Genomic DNA, 13,604 nt, shown 5'->3' with positions numbered 1-13,604 from the left:
GATGGTACGATGCAATGTATCCATCTGAGAAACTGTCTGTAATTCTGCCCTCCTGCAGGCAATGCATTACCCCCATGTAATACTCAGGCCCTAAGGGGATTGTTAGTCTTAGTAAGTAGAAGAACCAAATGTGGAGAGACCGGTTTTCTTCAGGTCCTGAGAAGAAGACAATGTAGAAGCAGCGGAGCTGTCACTGAGATATTTACTGTGTTACAACCTTAATGATTTGTAAGATTGTTTCCCACCATTGCTGTGTCAGTATGGAGACCACATTGTACTATACTGGAGGCGCGAGGAACTCGTCTGACCTGTGATCAATTTAGAAATATGTCTTGTTCTAGTGTAAAACCTAAATACTGAAGATTGTTTGCATAATGTATGTATCATATACTGTATATACAGTCCCCCATAGTAGTAATATATACATATACAGCCCCAGCATGGTAGTAATATATATACAGTCCCCCATAGTAGTAATATATACATATACAGCCCCAGCATGGTAGTAATATATATACAGCCCCCATAGTAGTTATATATACAGCCCCCCATTGTAGTAATATTTATACAGCCCCACATAGTAGTGATATATACATATACAGCACTCCATGGTAGTAATATATATACAGTCCCCCATAGTAGACGTGGCTCTGCTTGTTTATGTTTCTTCTATTTTTATGTGAAAAACTGCCCCATCAGGGTTTTTCCAGAATTTTAGAAAAACCCTTTGATGTATTCTCTGTGTGTGGACTACAAAGGTATCCGAAAAATCTAAGTTATTATTGTCAATATTTCTACCAACCTTCAGAAGGTATAATTGATGTACACAACACAAATCTCTTAAAACTGGATTTACCAAATATTCAGCAAAAACAAGGATGAAGTAAATGAACCTTTCATAAGTCCAGCCGAAAACAATCTCATTCTGGGGATCCCCAGGCCTCGTGATATAGAACATAAGCTGAATATGGAAGAGGGGATTATAAAAGCAGGTGCTGAAGACCCCACCAATTAGTCATGGAGGAGGTGTCACAGGTGCTACTGCAACCCATGTACCGGGTCGCAGGCTCACCCTTGCCCCCCTCTGCACCCCGGGACCCCCACGGCTGTCTCTCAAACATTTCCACGATCCACCGACAATCTTCTCGCTCCGGCGCGCATCCCCTTCTCTGATAATTGGCTCTGGCCGTCTGCCCTTCCCGGCCCTTTCCTGTGTCCCCTGCCGAATCTTTGTGCCTCAAAAAGTGCTCATTTTGTGCTTGTTTTGTGAATTCCTGTTGTGACCCCAGTTCCGTCCATGACTACGCTCCTTTGCTGTCTGCCTGGACCTCCTGCTTTGCCTTTGATCCTGTGCTGCCTGTCTTGACCTCCTACCTGTCTCCGACCACAGTTCCGCCTGACGACTCTGTACCTCATCTTGGCCACCACCATGTCTCCCCTGTGGAATGACCTGATGATACCACGCCGCAGCAAGTACAACCCGCTTTGCGGCGGGCTCCAATGAAAACCAGGTGCCATTTAGATTCTGGTCCCAGGTGTCGGCTTACGTCATTGTCCTCGGTAGTACAGCAGCTCCACTACCCCAGAAGCCTTACATGACATCCAGTAATATTACAGGTACATAGGATGAGGTTAGAGCATGGAGGCTTCATGCTGAATGATTCAATCCTCATAAGCTAACTACTAGATAAAGAACCAAACTCTCTAGTGTCAAAAAACATCATAATAACATAAAATAACATCATAATCTTGATTGGAAACAGACAAAAAACATTTGCACACGTTACCAATTAAAAAATGCAAAGGAGACCCGGATGATGATCACTTAATTACCACCCACTGTACAATCACCTAGTGATGATGGTGTAACCCCCTGTGTGTAACCTTGTCTTAGAGAGTATAAACAGTCATGTACATATACAGCCAAGAGACCGGGTCCAAAGAAAAAATGGCAGACGCTAAAAAAACAATAAACCAATCAATCCTCCAGAGACGAATCAAGAATCCAATTGTGTAGTCACCAAACTGTACAAGTCACCACAGCACAAATAAGTACACAGTACCAATGGCTGAAGCCAAGCTATGGAGAACCTGAACACGGGTGGGAGGTTTCCCACATGAATCGTCCTCAAAGATGACTTCCTCGGGGTACCCAACTCACCATAAATATGATCCCCCATCCCTCGGGCCCTAATGACCCTTTTATACACTCTGCATACTTTTTTTTTGGTGGATACAAGCTTTCGTGTCCATCATGCGAGGCTTCACGAGACGAGATGACCAGATACTGTTTATATAGTTTCCTGTGTAGAACATGAATTTTGCCTGTTCCACAATCTCCCTTTTGAAGAACCTACAGATGATTTCAAAGATGGGACAACCCTTCTGTGTGATACGTGATGAAGTTTGAACCAATTGTACTTTGGGAGCGGATGTGGACTTTGTACATCATGGACGGATTTTTCCTTCACCTTCAAAGCCGTGAATGGACCTTAATTTTGACCATCTTTATTTAGAGAAGGCTGTTCAGCAAAAAAGTGTTTCGGATCTCAATGTTCATTTCAGAGATAAAAATATATACTGACATAGTCCGCCTGTCAGTACACCAGGAGACATGGAGAAGATACCAGGGGAAAGGCCAGTAGACTAGGAGAGATGGAGGAGATACCAGTAGACAGGCCAATACACCAGGAGGCATGGAGCTGATACCAGGAGACAGGCCAGTTCACCAGGAGACATGGAGGAAATACCAGGAGACAGGCCAGTACACCAGAAGACATGGAGGAGATACCAGGAGACAAGGAGGAGATACCAGGAGACATGGAGAAGATACAAGGGGAAAGGCCAGTAGACCAGGAGAAAAATGGAGAAGATACCGGGAGACAGGTCAGTACACTAGGAGACATGGAGCCGATACCAGGAGAAAGGCCAATACACAAGGAGAGATGGAGGAGATACCAGTAGACAGGCCAATACACCAGGAGGCATGGAGCTGATACCAGGAGACAGGCCAGTTCACCAGGAGACATGGAGGAAATACCAGGAGACATGCCAGTACACCAGAAGACATGGAGGAGATACCAGGAGACATGGAGGAGATACCAGGAGACATGGAGGAGATACCAGGAGACATGGAGCTGATACCAGGAGACAGGCCAGTTCCCCAGGAGACATGGAGGAAATACCAGGAGACTGGCCAGTACACCAGGAGACATGGAGGAGATACCAAGAGACAGGTCAGTACACCAGGAGACATGGAGGAGATACCAGGAGACAAGACAGTACACCAGGAGAAACAGAGGAGATAAGCCAATATACCAGGCCAGGAGACAAGCCAATATACCAGGAGACATGGAGGAGATACCAGGAGACATGGAGGAGATACCAGGAGACATGGAGAAGATACCAAGAGACAGACCAGTACACCAGGAGACATGGAGGAGATATAAGGAGACAGGTCAGTACACCAGGAGACATGGAGGAGATAAAAGGAGACAGGCCAGTACACCAGGAGACATGGAGGAGATACCAGGAGATAGGCCAGTACACCAGGAGACATGGAGGAGATACCAGGAGACATGGAGAAGATACCAGGAGACAGGCCAGTACACCAGGAGACATGGAGGAGATACCAGGAGACAGGACAGTACACCAGGAGAAACAGAGGAGATACCAGGAGACAGGTCAGAACACCAGGAGACATGGAGGAGATACCAGGAGACAGTCCAGCACACCAGGAGACATGGAGGAGATACCAGGAGACAGACCAGTACACCAGGAGACATGGAGGAGATACCAGGAGACAGACCAGTACACCAGAAGACATGGAGGAGATACCAAGAGACAGGCCAGTACACCAGGAGAAACAGAGGAGATACCAGGAGACAAGCCAATATACCAGGAGACATGGAGGAGATACCAGGAGACATGGAGGAGATACTAGGAGACATGGAGGAGATACTAGGAGACATGGAGATACTAGGAGACAGGCCAGTACACCAGGAGACATGGAGACATATATAACATCCAACTACTGAACATATATTATCACCAATGTATAGAAAGGGGTGTGGGAACTCGGCTATTGTTAAGGCCACTTTTTTTTACAACATATGTATAAAAGTTCTGTTAGCAGAGGTCCAGCCCTTTGGGGTGCAGTGATAGTGGGGATTGCAAAGTGTTTTACATGTCACCATGGGTTTCGCTGGTTTGAAAGCATTTTTCTTCATTGCTGGAAGTGTAAGCAGCTACTCCTTACACTTCCAGCAAACCAGCCAAATGCATGGTAACACTTAGAAACTTACTGCAAATGTCACGTGTGACCGCACCCTCCACATCACTCGCAATTTGCCAAAATCTTATGAAGAAAAAGAATGCCCAGGTGTTGTAGGGAAGTTCTTAAAGGCACATTGAAAGTCACGTAATACTGAGCCTCATCAGGAGCATGGCCAGGTGTTGTAGGGAGGTCATAAATGTACGTAGAGGCCACACACACTACTGAGCCTCATGAGGAACATGCCAAGGCATTGTGGGAAGGACACTCAGGCATAAGGAGGCCACACACACTACTGAGCCTCATCAATAGCATGCCGAGGATTTGTAAGGAGGTCATACAGGCATGTGGAGGCCTTACACATTATCAGACCTCATCAGGAGCATGCCAAGGTGTTGTAGGGAGGTCATACAGGCATGTGGAGACCACACACTACTGAGCCTCATCAGGAGAATGCCCAGGCATTGTAGGGAGGACATACAGGCATAAAGAGGCCAAACACTACTGAGCATCATCAGGGGCATGACCAGTCATTGTAGGCAGGACATATAGGATTGTGGAGGCCACACACTACTGAGCTTCATCAGGAGTATGGCCAGATAATGTAGGGAGGTTGTACATTCACGTGGAGGCTACACACTACTGAGCTTTATCACAAGCATGTGGAGGCCAAACACACTACTGAGCCTCATCAGGAACATGCCAAGGCAGTGTGGGAAGGACATTCAGGCATGAGGAGGCATCAAGAGCATGCCGAGAAGGTTGTAAGGAGGTCATACAGGCACGTGGAGGTCACACACACACAACTGATCCTCACCAAGAGCATTCTGAGAAGGTTGTAAGGAGGTCATACAGGTACGTGGAGGCCACACACATTACCAAGCCTCATCAGGAGCATCCCAAGGTGTTGCAGGGTGGTCATACAGGCACGTGGAGACCACACACTACTGAGCATCATCAGGAGAAGGCCAAGGCATTATAAGGAGGTCATACAGGCACGTGGAGGCCACACACACTACTTAGCTTCATCAAGAGCATGAAAAGTCATTGTAGGCAGGACATATAGGATTGTGGAGGCCACACACTACTGAGCTTCATCAGGAGTATGGCAAGATAATGTAGGGAGGTCATACAGGCCCGTGGAGGCTACAAACTACTGAGCTTCATCAGGAGCATGGCCAGATAATGTAGGGAGGTCATCCAGGCATGTGGAGGCCACACACTACTGAGCTTCATCAGGAGTATGGCCAGATAATGTAGGGAGGTCATACAGGCATGTGGAGGCTACACACTTCTGAGCTTTATCACGAGCATGGCCCAGCATTATAGGGAGGTCATATAGGATTGTGGAGGCCACACACTACTGAGCTTCATCAGGAGTGTGGACAGATAATGTAGGGAGGTCATCCAGGCATGTGGAGGCTACACACTACTGAGCTTTATCTCGAGCATGGCCAAGCATTATAGGGAGGTCATATAGGATTGTGGAGGCCACACACTACTGAGCTTCTTCAGGAGTATGGACAGATAATGTAGGGAGGTCATCAAGGCATGTGGAGGCTACACACTACTGAGCTTCATCACAAGCATGGCCCAGCATTATATGGAGGTCATACAGGCATGTGGAGGCCACACACTACTGAGCTTCATCAGGAGTATGGCAAGATAATGTAGGGAGGTCATACAGGCCCGTGGAGGCTACAAACTACTGAGCTTCATCAGGAGCATGGCCAGATAATGTAGGGAGGTCATCCAGGCATGTGGAGGCCACACACTACTGAGCTTCATCAGGAGTATGGCCAGATAATGTAGGGAGGTCATACAGGCATGTGGAGGCTACACACTTCTGAGCTTTATCACGAGCATGGCCCAGCATTATAGGGAGGTCATATAGGATTGTGGAGGCCACACACTACTGAGCTTCATCAGGAGTGTGGACAGATAATGTAGGGAGGTCATCCAGGCATGTGGAGGCTACACACTACTGAGCTTTATCTCGAGCATGGCCAAGCATTATAGGGAGGTCATATAGGATTGTGGAGGCCACACACTACTGAGCTTCTTCAGGAGTATGGACAGATAATGTAGGGAGGTCATCAAGGCATGTGGAGGCTACACACTACTGAGCTTCTTCAGGAGTATGGACAGATAATGTAGGGAGGTCATCAAGGCATGTGGAGGCTACACACTACTGAGCTTCATTAGGAGTATGGACACATAATGTAGGGAGGTCATCAAGGCATGTGGAGGCTACACACTACTGAGCTTCATCACAAGCATGGCCCAGCATTATATGGAGGTCATACAGGCATGTGGAGGCTACACACTACTGAGCTTTATCACGAGCATGGCCAAGCATTATAGGGAGGTCATATAGGATTGTGGAGGGCAAACACTACTGAGCCTCATGTCTGAAGTTGGATCAGCCAGAAATTTGACTCTCCACTTTCCACGTTTTAAGGATGATTCTAAATATATTTAGAATTGTGATTTTCATTGATCATTTTTATATTTTATTGTTCTCAGGGCTCCCCTATGTAATGAGGAAATGGATGTATCCAAATATCTGTGTGTATGTGCTTAAATGTGAAAAACAGAGCAATGGAATCTTATTTGTGCAGGTCCTGGGTCACATTCTAGGTTGAGGACATACAGTAATTTTAAACTTGTTCATCATTTGACAACCAACCTTTCCAGTCCAGTCGCTCGAATCGTCTTGTCTACTCAAGTTCAAAATTACAGACAAAACACTCCCAATACCTAAAGCCTCCAGTATAAATAACACCGGGGACAAAGAGATCACTCAGATCTGCCCAATCTACTGGGATGGACCTCCCCGTCCTCCTTCTATTAGGGGCCCTCATTCACTCTGGTGAGTTTAAGGATTATATTAGTTATTAGTTATTTTGTAATTAATACAATATATTGTTTCTCTCTGTTGTCTCTTACTCCTACATTTCTGTGTTGCAGTTGGATGGGCGATGCTTATGTCACTATATCCTGTGCAGCAAATTCTGATTTAGTGACATTTTTATTTTTTATTGCATATTTTAATTTCTACTTGATTTTATATTATTATTAACAGTAGTAGTAGTAGTAGTAGTAGAAGTAGTAGTAGTAGCAGCAGTAGTAGAAGTAGTGGTAGTAGTAGTAGTAGTAGTAGAAGTAGTGGTAGTAGTAGTGGTAGCAGCAGTAGTAGAAGTAGTGGTAGTAGTAGTAGTAGTAGTAGTAGTAGTAGTAGTAGTAGAAGTAGTGGTAGTAGTAGTAGTAGTAGTAGTAGTAGTGGTAGCAGTAGTAGTAGAAGTAGTGGTAGTAGTAGTAGTAGAAGTAGTGGTAGTAGTAGTAGTAGTGGCCCTGTAGTAGTAGAAGTAGTGGTAGTAGTAGTAGTAGTGGTAGCAGCAGTAGTAGAAGTAGTGGTAGTAGTAGTGGTAGTAGTAGTAGTAGTAGTAGTAGTAGTAGAAGTAGTGGTAGTAGTAGTAGTAATAGTAGTGGTAGCAGTAGTAGTAGAAGTAGTGGTAGTAGTAGTAGTAGTAGTAGAAGTAGTGATAGTAGTAGTAGTAGTGGTCCTGTAGTAGTAGAAGTAGTGGTAGTAGTAGTAGTAGTAGTGGTAGCAGCAGTAGTAGAAGTAGTGGTAGTAGTAGTGGTAGTAGTAGTAGTAGTAGTAGTAGTAGAAGTAGTGGTAGTAGTAGTAGTAGTGGTAGCAGTAGTAGTAGAAGTAGTGGTAGTAGTGGTAGCAGTAGTAGTAGAAGTAGTGGTAGTAGTAGTAGTAGTAGTAGTAGAAGTAGTGGTAGTAGTAGTAGTAGTAGTAGTGGTAGCAGTAGTAGCAGAAGTAGTGGTAGTAGTAGTACGGTAGTAGTAGTGGTAGCAGTAATAGTAGAAGTAGTGGTAGTAGTAGTAGTAGTGGTAGTAGAAGTAGTGGAAGTAGTAGTAGTGGTAGTAGTAGTAGTAGTAGTGGTAGTAGTAGTAGTAGTGATAGTAGTAGTAGTAGTAGTAGTAGTAGAAGTAGTGGTAGTAGTAGTAGTAGTAGTGGTAGTAGAAGTAGTGGAAGTAGTAGTAGTGGTAGTAGTAGTAGTAGTAGTAGTGGTAGTAGTAGTAGTAGTGATAGTAGTAGTAGTAGTAGTAGTGGTAGTAGTAGTAGTAGTAGAAGTAGTGGTAGTAGTAATAGTAGTAGTAGTAGTCCATGAGACACAAATCGGGGGGCGGCCATTGAACGATCCGAATGATTTGGACTAAGCCCTGGATTTAACTTTCAAGTTGTGTCGCAAGCCCAAGCACTTACATGCACCACTAAAAAGATGGTGAACCCTGTCGGACCTGAGCGGGGAATCGCAGCAAAGTGCATTATCGTAGGAAAATGCACTTTTGGTGAACTACAGCGGGAATGTAAGTAAATGTGCCCCAATATGCAACATTCTAATTATTAAAATGACACATTTATATTGTGAAAATACAATGGGGCAGATTTACTTACCCGTCCTCTCGCGATCTCGTGGTGCGTTGTCCGATGAGGATTCGCGTCTGCCGCGATTCACTAAGCTCGTGCGCCCGAGTTCCTGCATCCGTCACTTCTACAATGAGGTCCGCCAGAGTTCACCTTCTTCTTCCCGGTGCTTGTAAGTGCCTGTCTTGCGACACAATTCTTAATGTTAAATCCTGCGCGTTGTCCGAAGGCCCAACGGCCACGCCCCCCCGATTTCTGTCGTGTGTAAGCCGGCGCCGATGCACCAAAATCTGATCACGTGCGCCAAAATCCTGGGGCAATTCGGTGCAAAATGGAAATCGTCGGGAAACCTGTCAAAAATGTGCTCCGCAGACCCTTAGTAAATAAGCCCCAATAAGTACTAACATTGTATCCAATATCCTGAAACATTGGATATCATCATATATCTTTAATAAATATTATTTTATTATTCTGATCCTATACTCTACTGTATGGCATTGCATTTGATAATAAGATGTTTATTACATGGACTCGAGCGGCAGCGGCAGAATTATCTCTGTTAGTTGGGATGGACCCTGAATTTCCTCTTTATCTATGTTCGCCATACCATAAGTATACAGTCAGGGAGGCTGAGCTGCTTATTTATACCTGGAGATTGCCTGATTATTAAGTGTCTGTGAAAGGAGTCATTGATACCCTGTGGGGAACCGGTGTGGTATAATCTGACGCCTGCGATATAACTCTCCATAGACCCAAGTAAAACACCCTGAGCCCCAGACCTTGATATATGTGAGATGTTTCCAGTGGGAGATTCCTGAGTGGTGATATTACAGAATGTCTGTGGATGGCCTCTGCCTATGGTTAGAAGACACATATTTCATACGGCAGCTCCTGTGGACATCTGCTCTGCTCTGGTTGTCTCTTATACTTCTAGGGTTGTGCCGGGTCTGGTAAGATGCTCCGTAATAACTCACATATTGCATCTTGACCCCCAGCAACAACCATAAGCCAGGCTCATATTTCTTTCTGCCCTTAGGCTCCAGTCACACAGTTGTGTGAGCCAATGTTAGACACAACCTCCGTAGGCAACTGGCGGGGCAAGAATAGGACCTGCCCTACATCTCAGGGTGTGGCTGCACAGCTCGGGAACGGCGCGGTGATATACGGATTACTCACCATACCAGTGCACAATGGCTGCCGCGAGTTAGCTGCCATTTTTTTTCACCCAATCACAGTTGCCATATTTAGATGTGTGAATGGAGCCTTATAAAGTGAGTTGCAGCTGGAGCTTGATAGCCCTTTGTAGGGTTATGGCCGCCATATAAATCTGTGACCTCACCCACCGATCCTCATGGCTGGACAGTTAAAAGGCAACAAGGTTTATTAACTAAATTGAAAATCAGTTAAAGGGGCATCACAGGGTTTTCTGGGAATCTGTAAGAAAAAAGTCAGCGGTCCACATTTACTAAGGACCTTGCACTAGTTTTCTGTCGGACGTTGCACGTTCTTTCTAGTGCTAACTGCTGGCACAGGCGGCTTCTGGTAGCTTCATAGACATTACTGGTGGCACCTGAAGTGGTGGTGGTGGTACCGCTGACTTGTGGCAGCCTATGCTAACAGATCCAACCTGTAGAGGGTTTTTCTGAAACAAATTTGTAGATTATTAAAAATAGTGTCTGAAAAACAAAAACCTGCTAATCAATACAAAATAAAATACATCATTGGCTACTGTCTTCATTTACAATCATTTAATCTCATGTCTTCGTCTTGCAGGTCAATGTTTGCAATGCATCGGCTGCTCTAGCAACACCGGCACCACCTGCACCGGGAACCCGTACACCTGCGATCCATCCCAAATCTACTGTCTGATAGAATATACCAGTAACAATGGTAGGTTTTCAATTTACTGGACAACTTTCTGACTCTTTTCTGGCTCGGAGGTCTTCCTCAGTATAGTACCAGTATAGTATCTAGTATCTAGTATAGATTCGTCCACATCTAGAGCTGCCAAATTTTTCTTAAGATTTGATTTGGGTCCAAATTTATTTGATGTGGATGAATGTTGCTCCATTGTGTTGGCAATTGGTTTATATCTCCCTCTAGTTCTTTATTTATTTTTTCGAAAACAGGTCTTATCTTGTTTCTTTCAATTGTTAAGAATAATTTTCAGGCCAGGTCTTTATGGCACCTTACCCTGCTCTGTGAAAACACCTGAATGGCTCGTCGGCTGACAGGTATCTTAATTCCCGCCTGGCCGAGGTGTTGGTTCAGTCTCTGCCCTATAATTTGGTAGATTCTGCTGCCTTTATGGATCTCTTAGCTTGTGCTCATCCTTGCTGAAAGATCCCTAGCAGTGTTTACATCTGCAACTAAAAATTTCTGCAATGGGGGACACCTTGGGCAGCGCGTAAAACCAGGGCAATCCTTGATTCATTGGCTCAATGTGGGTAATTTATCACTGGGTTTTTTATCTATGTTTGGCGCTGTTATCCAGCAGTTGTGGTGCAAATGCTGTTTTGTGACTTTCCGTTGCGCCAAATGAACATAGGACAATGCACAGTCCCTGTGCCATAGATGCTGTGTGCACCAAATTTATTATTTAAATAGACTAGTTTTCACAATTGGACTAAATTCATGATTTGCGACTCTCCGTTTAGGCACAAGTTTTGCCCCTTTTTTATGCCTGATGAAGAGACCTGAGTAGCTTCGAAAGCTTGCAAATGGCACCATCTTTTTTAGTTGGAAAATTTAGGGTATTATCAACTGAGGACTCTCATCTCTGATCCTCTTACTAAAGAGAGCAGAATAATTGGAGTTCACTGGGGGTGGGTAGGCTGTTTATGGGTGGTGGTAGTAGTAGTATTAGTAGAAGGTAGTAGTAGTAGTAGAAGGTAGTAGAAGTAGCAATAGTAAGGTATGAAAAGTTTTCATAATGTTGGCAGCAGAGGATCAGCAGCACAAAGTGGTACCCAGGAAGGTGATGGTGGTGACAGCAGCTATAGTTTGGAAATAGGCAGATTGTAGAATTGTGACAATAGCATGAGAACAGAGGTAGGTGTAGGTGACCACAGCGCCATCATTGTGTGAAACAGCACAATATATACTCTGCTTGCTGTAAATAATTGAGGTACTTACGGATCACGAGAATGGGGTCCATGTACCACATATGACTACAATATGCTCCCTGCTGCTCTATTCATCTCTATGGGGCTGAGAGAGGTAGTCCTGCACCAGACTTGGCTATCTCCGTCATTGCCATCGAAAGTTACAGGAGCTCATGTCTGTTCTGTTCTGCTCCATTCATTTAGGATACAACAGACCCCATTTGTTGTGCCCCTTTAATATGGCAGCCCTTTTCTATTTTTAACTCCTCCCCTTAAAACGACCATAACTTTTTTTATTTTGCCATAAATTGAGGCTCGTTATCCGCACGACCGGTTGTGCTTTTTTACTATTATAGTCAATGCCATGTACTGAGAAGGGGAAAAATAAAGTTAAATGTAGTAGAATTTAAAAAAAAACACTTTTCTCGTTTTTGTCTTTAACTTTTATTGTGTGGTCCAGATGACCACCTGGTGGTCCATAGTATCAAACCCAACAGAGAGATCCAGAAGAATGAGGAGAGAATAGTGCTCTTTGGATTTAGTGCTAAGGAGATCATTGGAGACTTTAGTAAAATCAGTTTCGGTAGAGAGCAAAGAAGGGGATTGTAGGGGACCAAGGATGAAGTTGGCCAGAGATAGCGGGTTAGTCAAGAATAGACGAAATATTCCAGGAGTTTAGAGATGAAAGGGAGGATAGAGACCCGTCGGTTGTTGGGTTTTCCCAAAGCTTCTACAATTTGTATTGGAAGGTTCCAATGATTGGGGTTCCGTCTCATCTATGATCTTCCGACTTGATTGTTTTGAGCGGACCTCAAAAAATTGTGAGTAGTATTGTATCTGAAAAGCACTGTGATTTTAGGTGTCTGACCTTCCATTCGTCACCTACTCTAGGATTTGTAAAAACTAACAGTGGCTGTAAGGGAATCGACATCCTCCTTCTCTCCCCATGTTTCTGTAATGATCAGCAGGTTTAACGATTTGGAAGAAAATGAGTCACCAGTAGCTTCTCCTGTCATGGTGACCGTCCGGTGGGTGCGCTCTAATAACCCCCGCCATGTGCTGAAAACAACTAAACTTTTTGGGAATCTGTACATATACTTTTTTATTACCCACTGTTTTACCATCATGCATTTTCATATCATTTATACATAAATTTTAAAAAATTATAACAAATAATAACATTTTAACTTATTTAATTCATTTCTTTTTTTTTTAGTTACAAATTCTACCTATTTGCTTAAAGGGTGTGCAGTGACCCGATACTGTAACACCTCCAGCACAGCTCTCTATGCATCCGGTATAAAAGATGATTGGGTGGAATGTTGCTCCGGGGATAACTGCCCCCTAGAGGTGCGGAACGGTAGGTATACTGGGTGTAGGTTTTATCAATTTTGAATCTCTTAGCCGGGTGGGTTTATACCTCCTACCCACTAGTAGCATCAATAAAAGCCAAATTAGCCAAAAGGTAGAAAAATATCTCTCGCTGTGGAGGACCTGGCATCTCCATCCATTGCATGGACATCTCATTGTCTTCATAGGTCAACCCGTAATGTCTCATGAGTCCTGTGGTGGCGCTATCTCATAGAGCATCGGGTAATATATCATAGACCAGTGATGGCAAACCTTTTAAAGATGGAGTGCCCAAACTGCAACCCAAAACCCCCCTTATTTATCGCGAGGTGCCAACCAAAAATTAAAGCAGTAACTTATCGCTCCCTGTTCAACAACTATCAATCATATTGGCCTCCTAAGAACAGCAACACAGTAGAAAGATGGAAAATTTCCA

At 44.4% G+C, this 13,604-nt stretch overlaps 1 long non-coding RNA gene across 1 annotated transcript; it reads left to right on the top strand.

Annotated features, from left to right (window-relative positions):
* Window positions 1-7,015: 7,015 nt before the first annotated feature.
* On the top strand, window positions 7,016-13,150 carry LOC140065335 (uncharacterized). The gene is made up of 3 exons (XR_011847890.1): window positions 7,016-7,145; window positions 10,488-10,604; window positions 13,035-13,150. It is a non-coding gene; the product is annotated as an uncharacterized lncRNA (long non-coding RNA).
* The last annotated feature ends 454 nt before the right edge of the window (window positions 13,151-13,604 follow it).

Source organism: Engystomops pustulosus, chromosome 6 (assembly GCF_040894005.1).
Source record: "Engystomops pustulosus chromosome 6, aEngPut4.maternal, whole genome shotgun sequence".
NCBI classification, from domain to species: domain Eukaryota; kingdom Metazoa; phylum Chordata; class Amphibia; order Anura; family Leptodactylidae; genus Engystomops; species Engystomops pustulosus.
The sequence above is the reverse complement of the archived record's forward strand: the minus strand, read 5'-3'. Positions and strand labels throughout refer to the sequence as shown.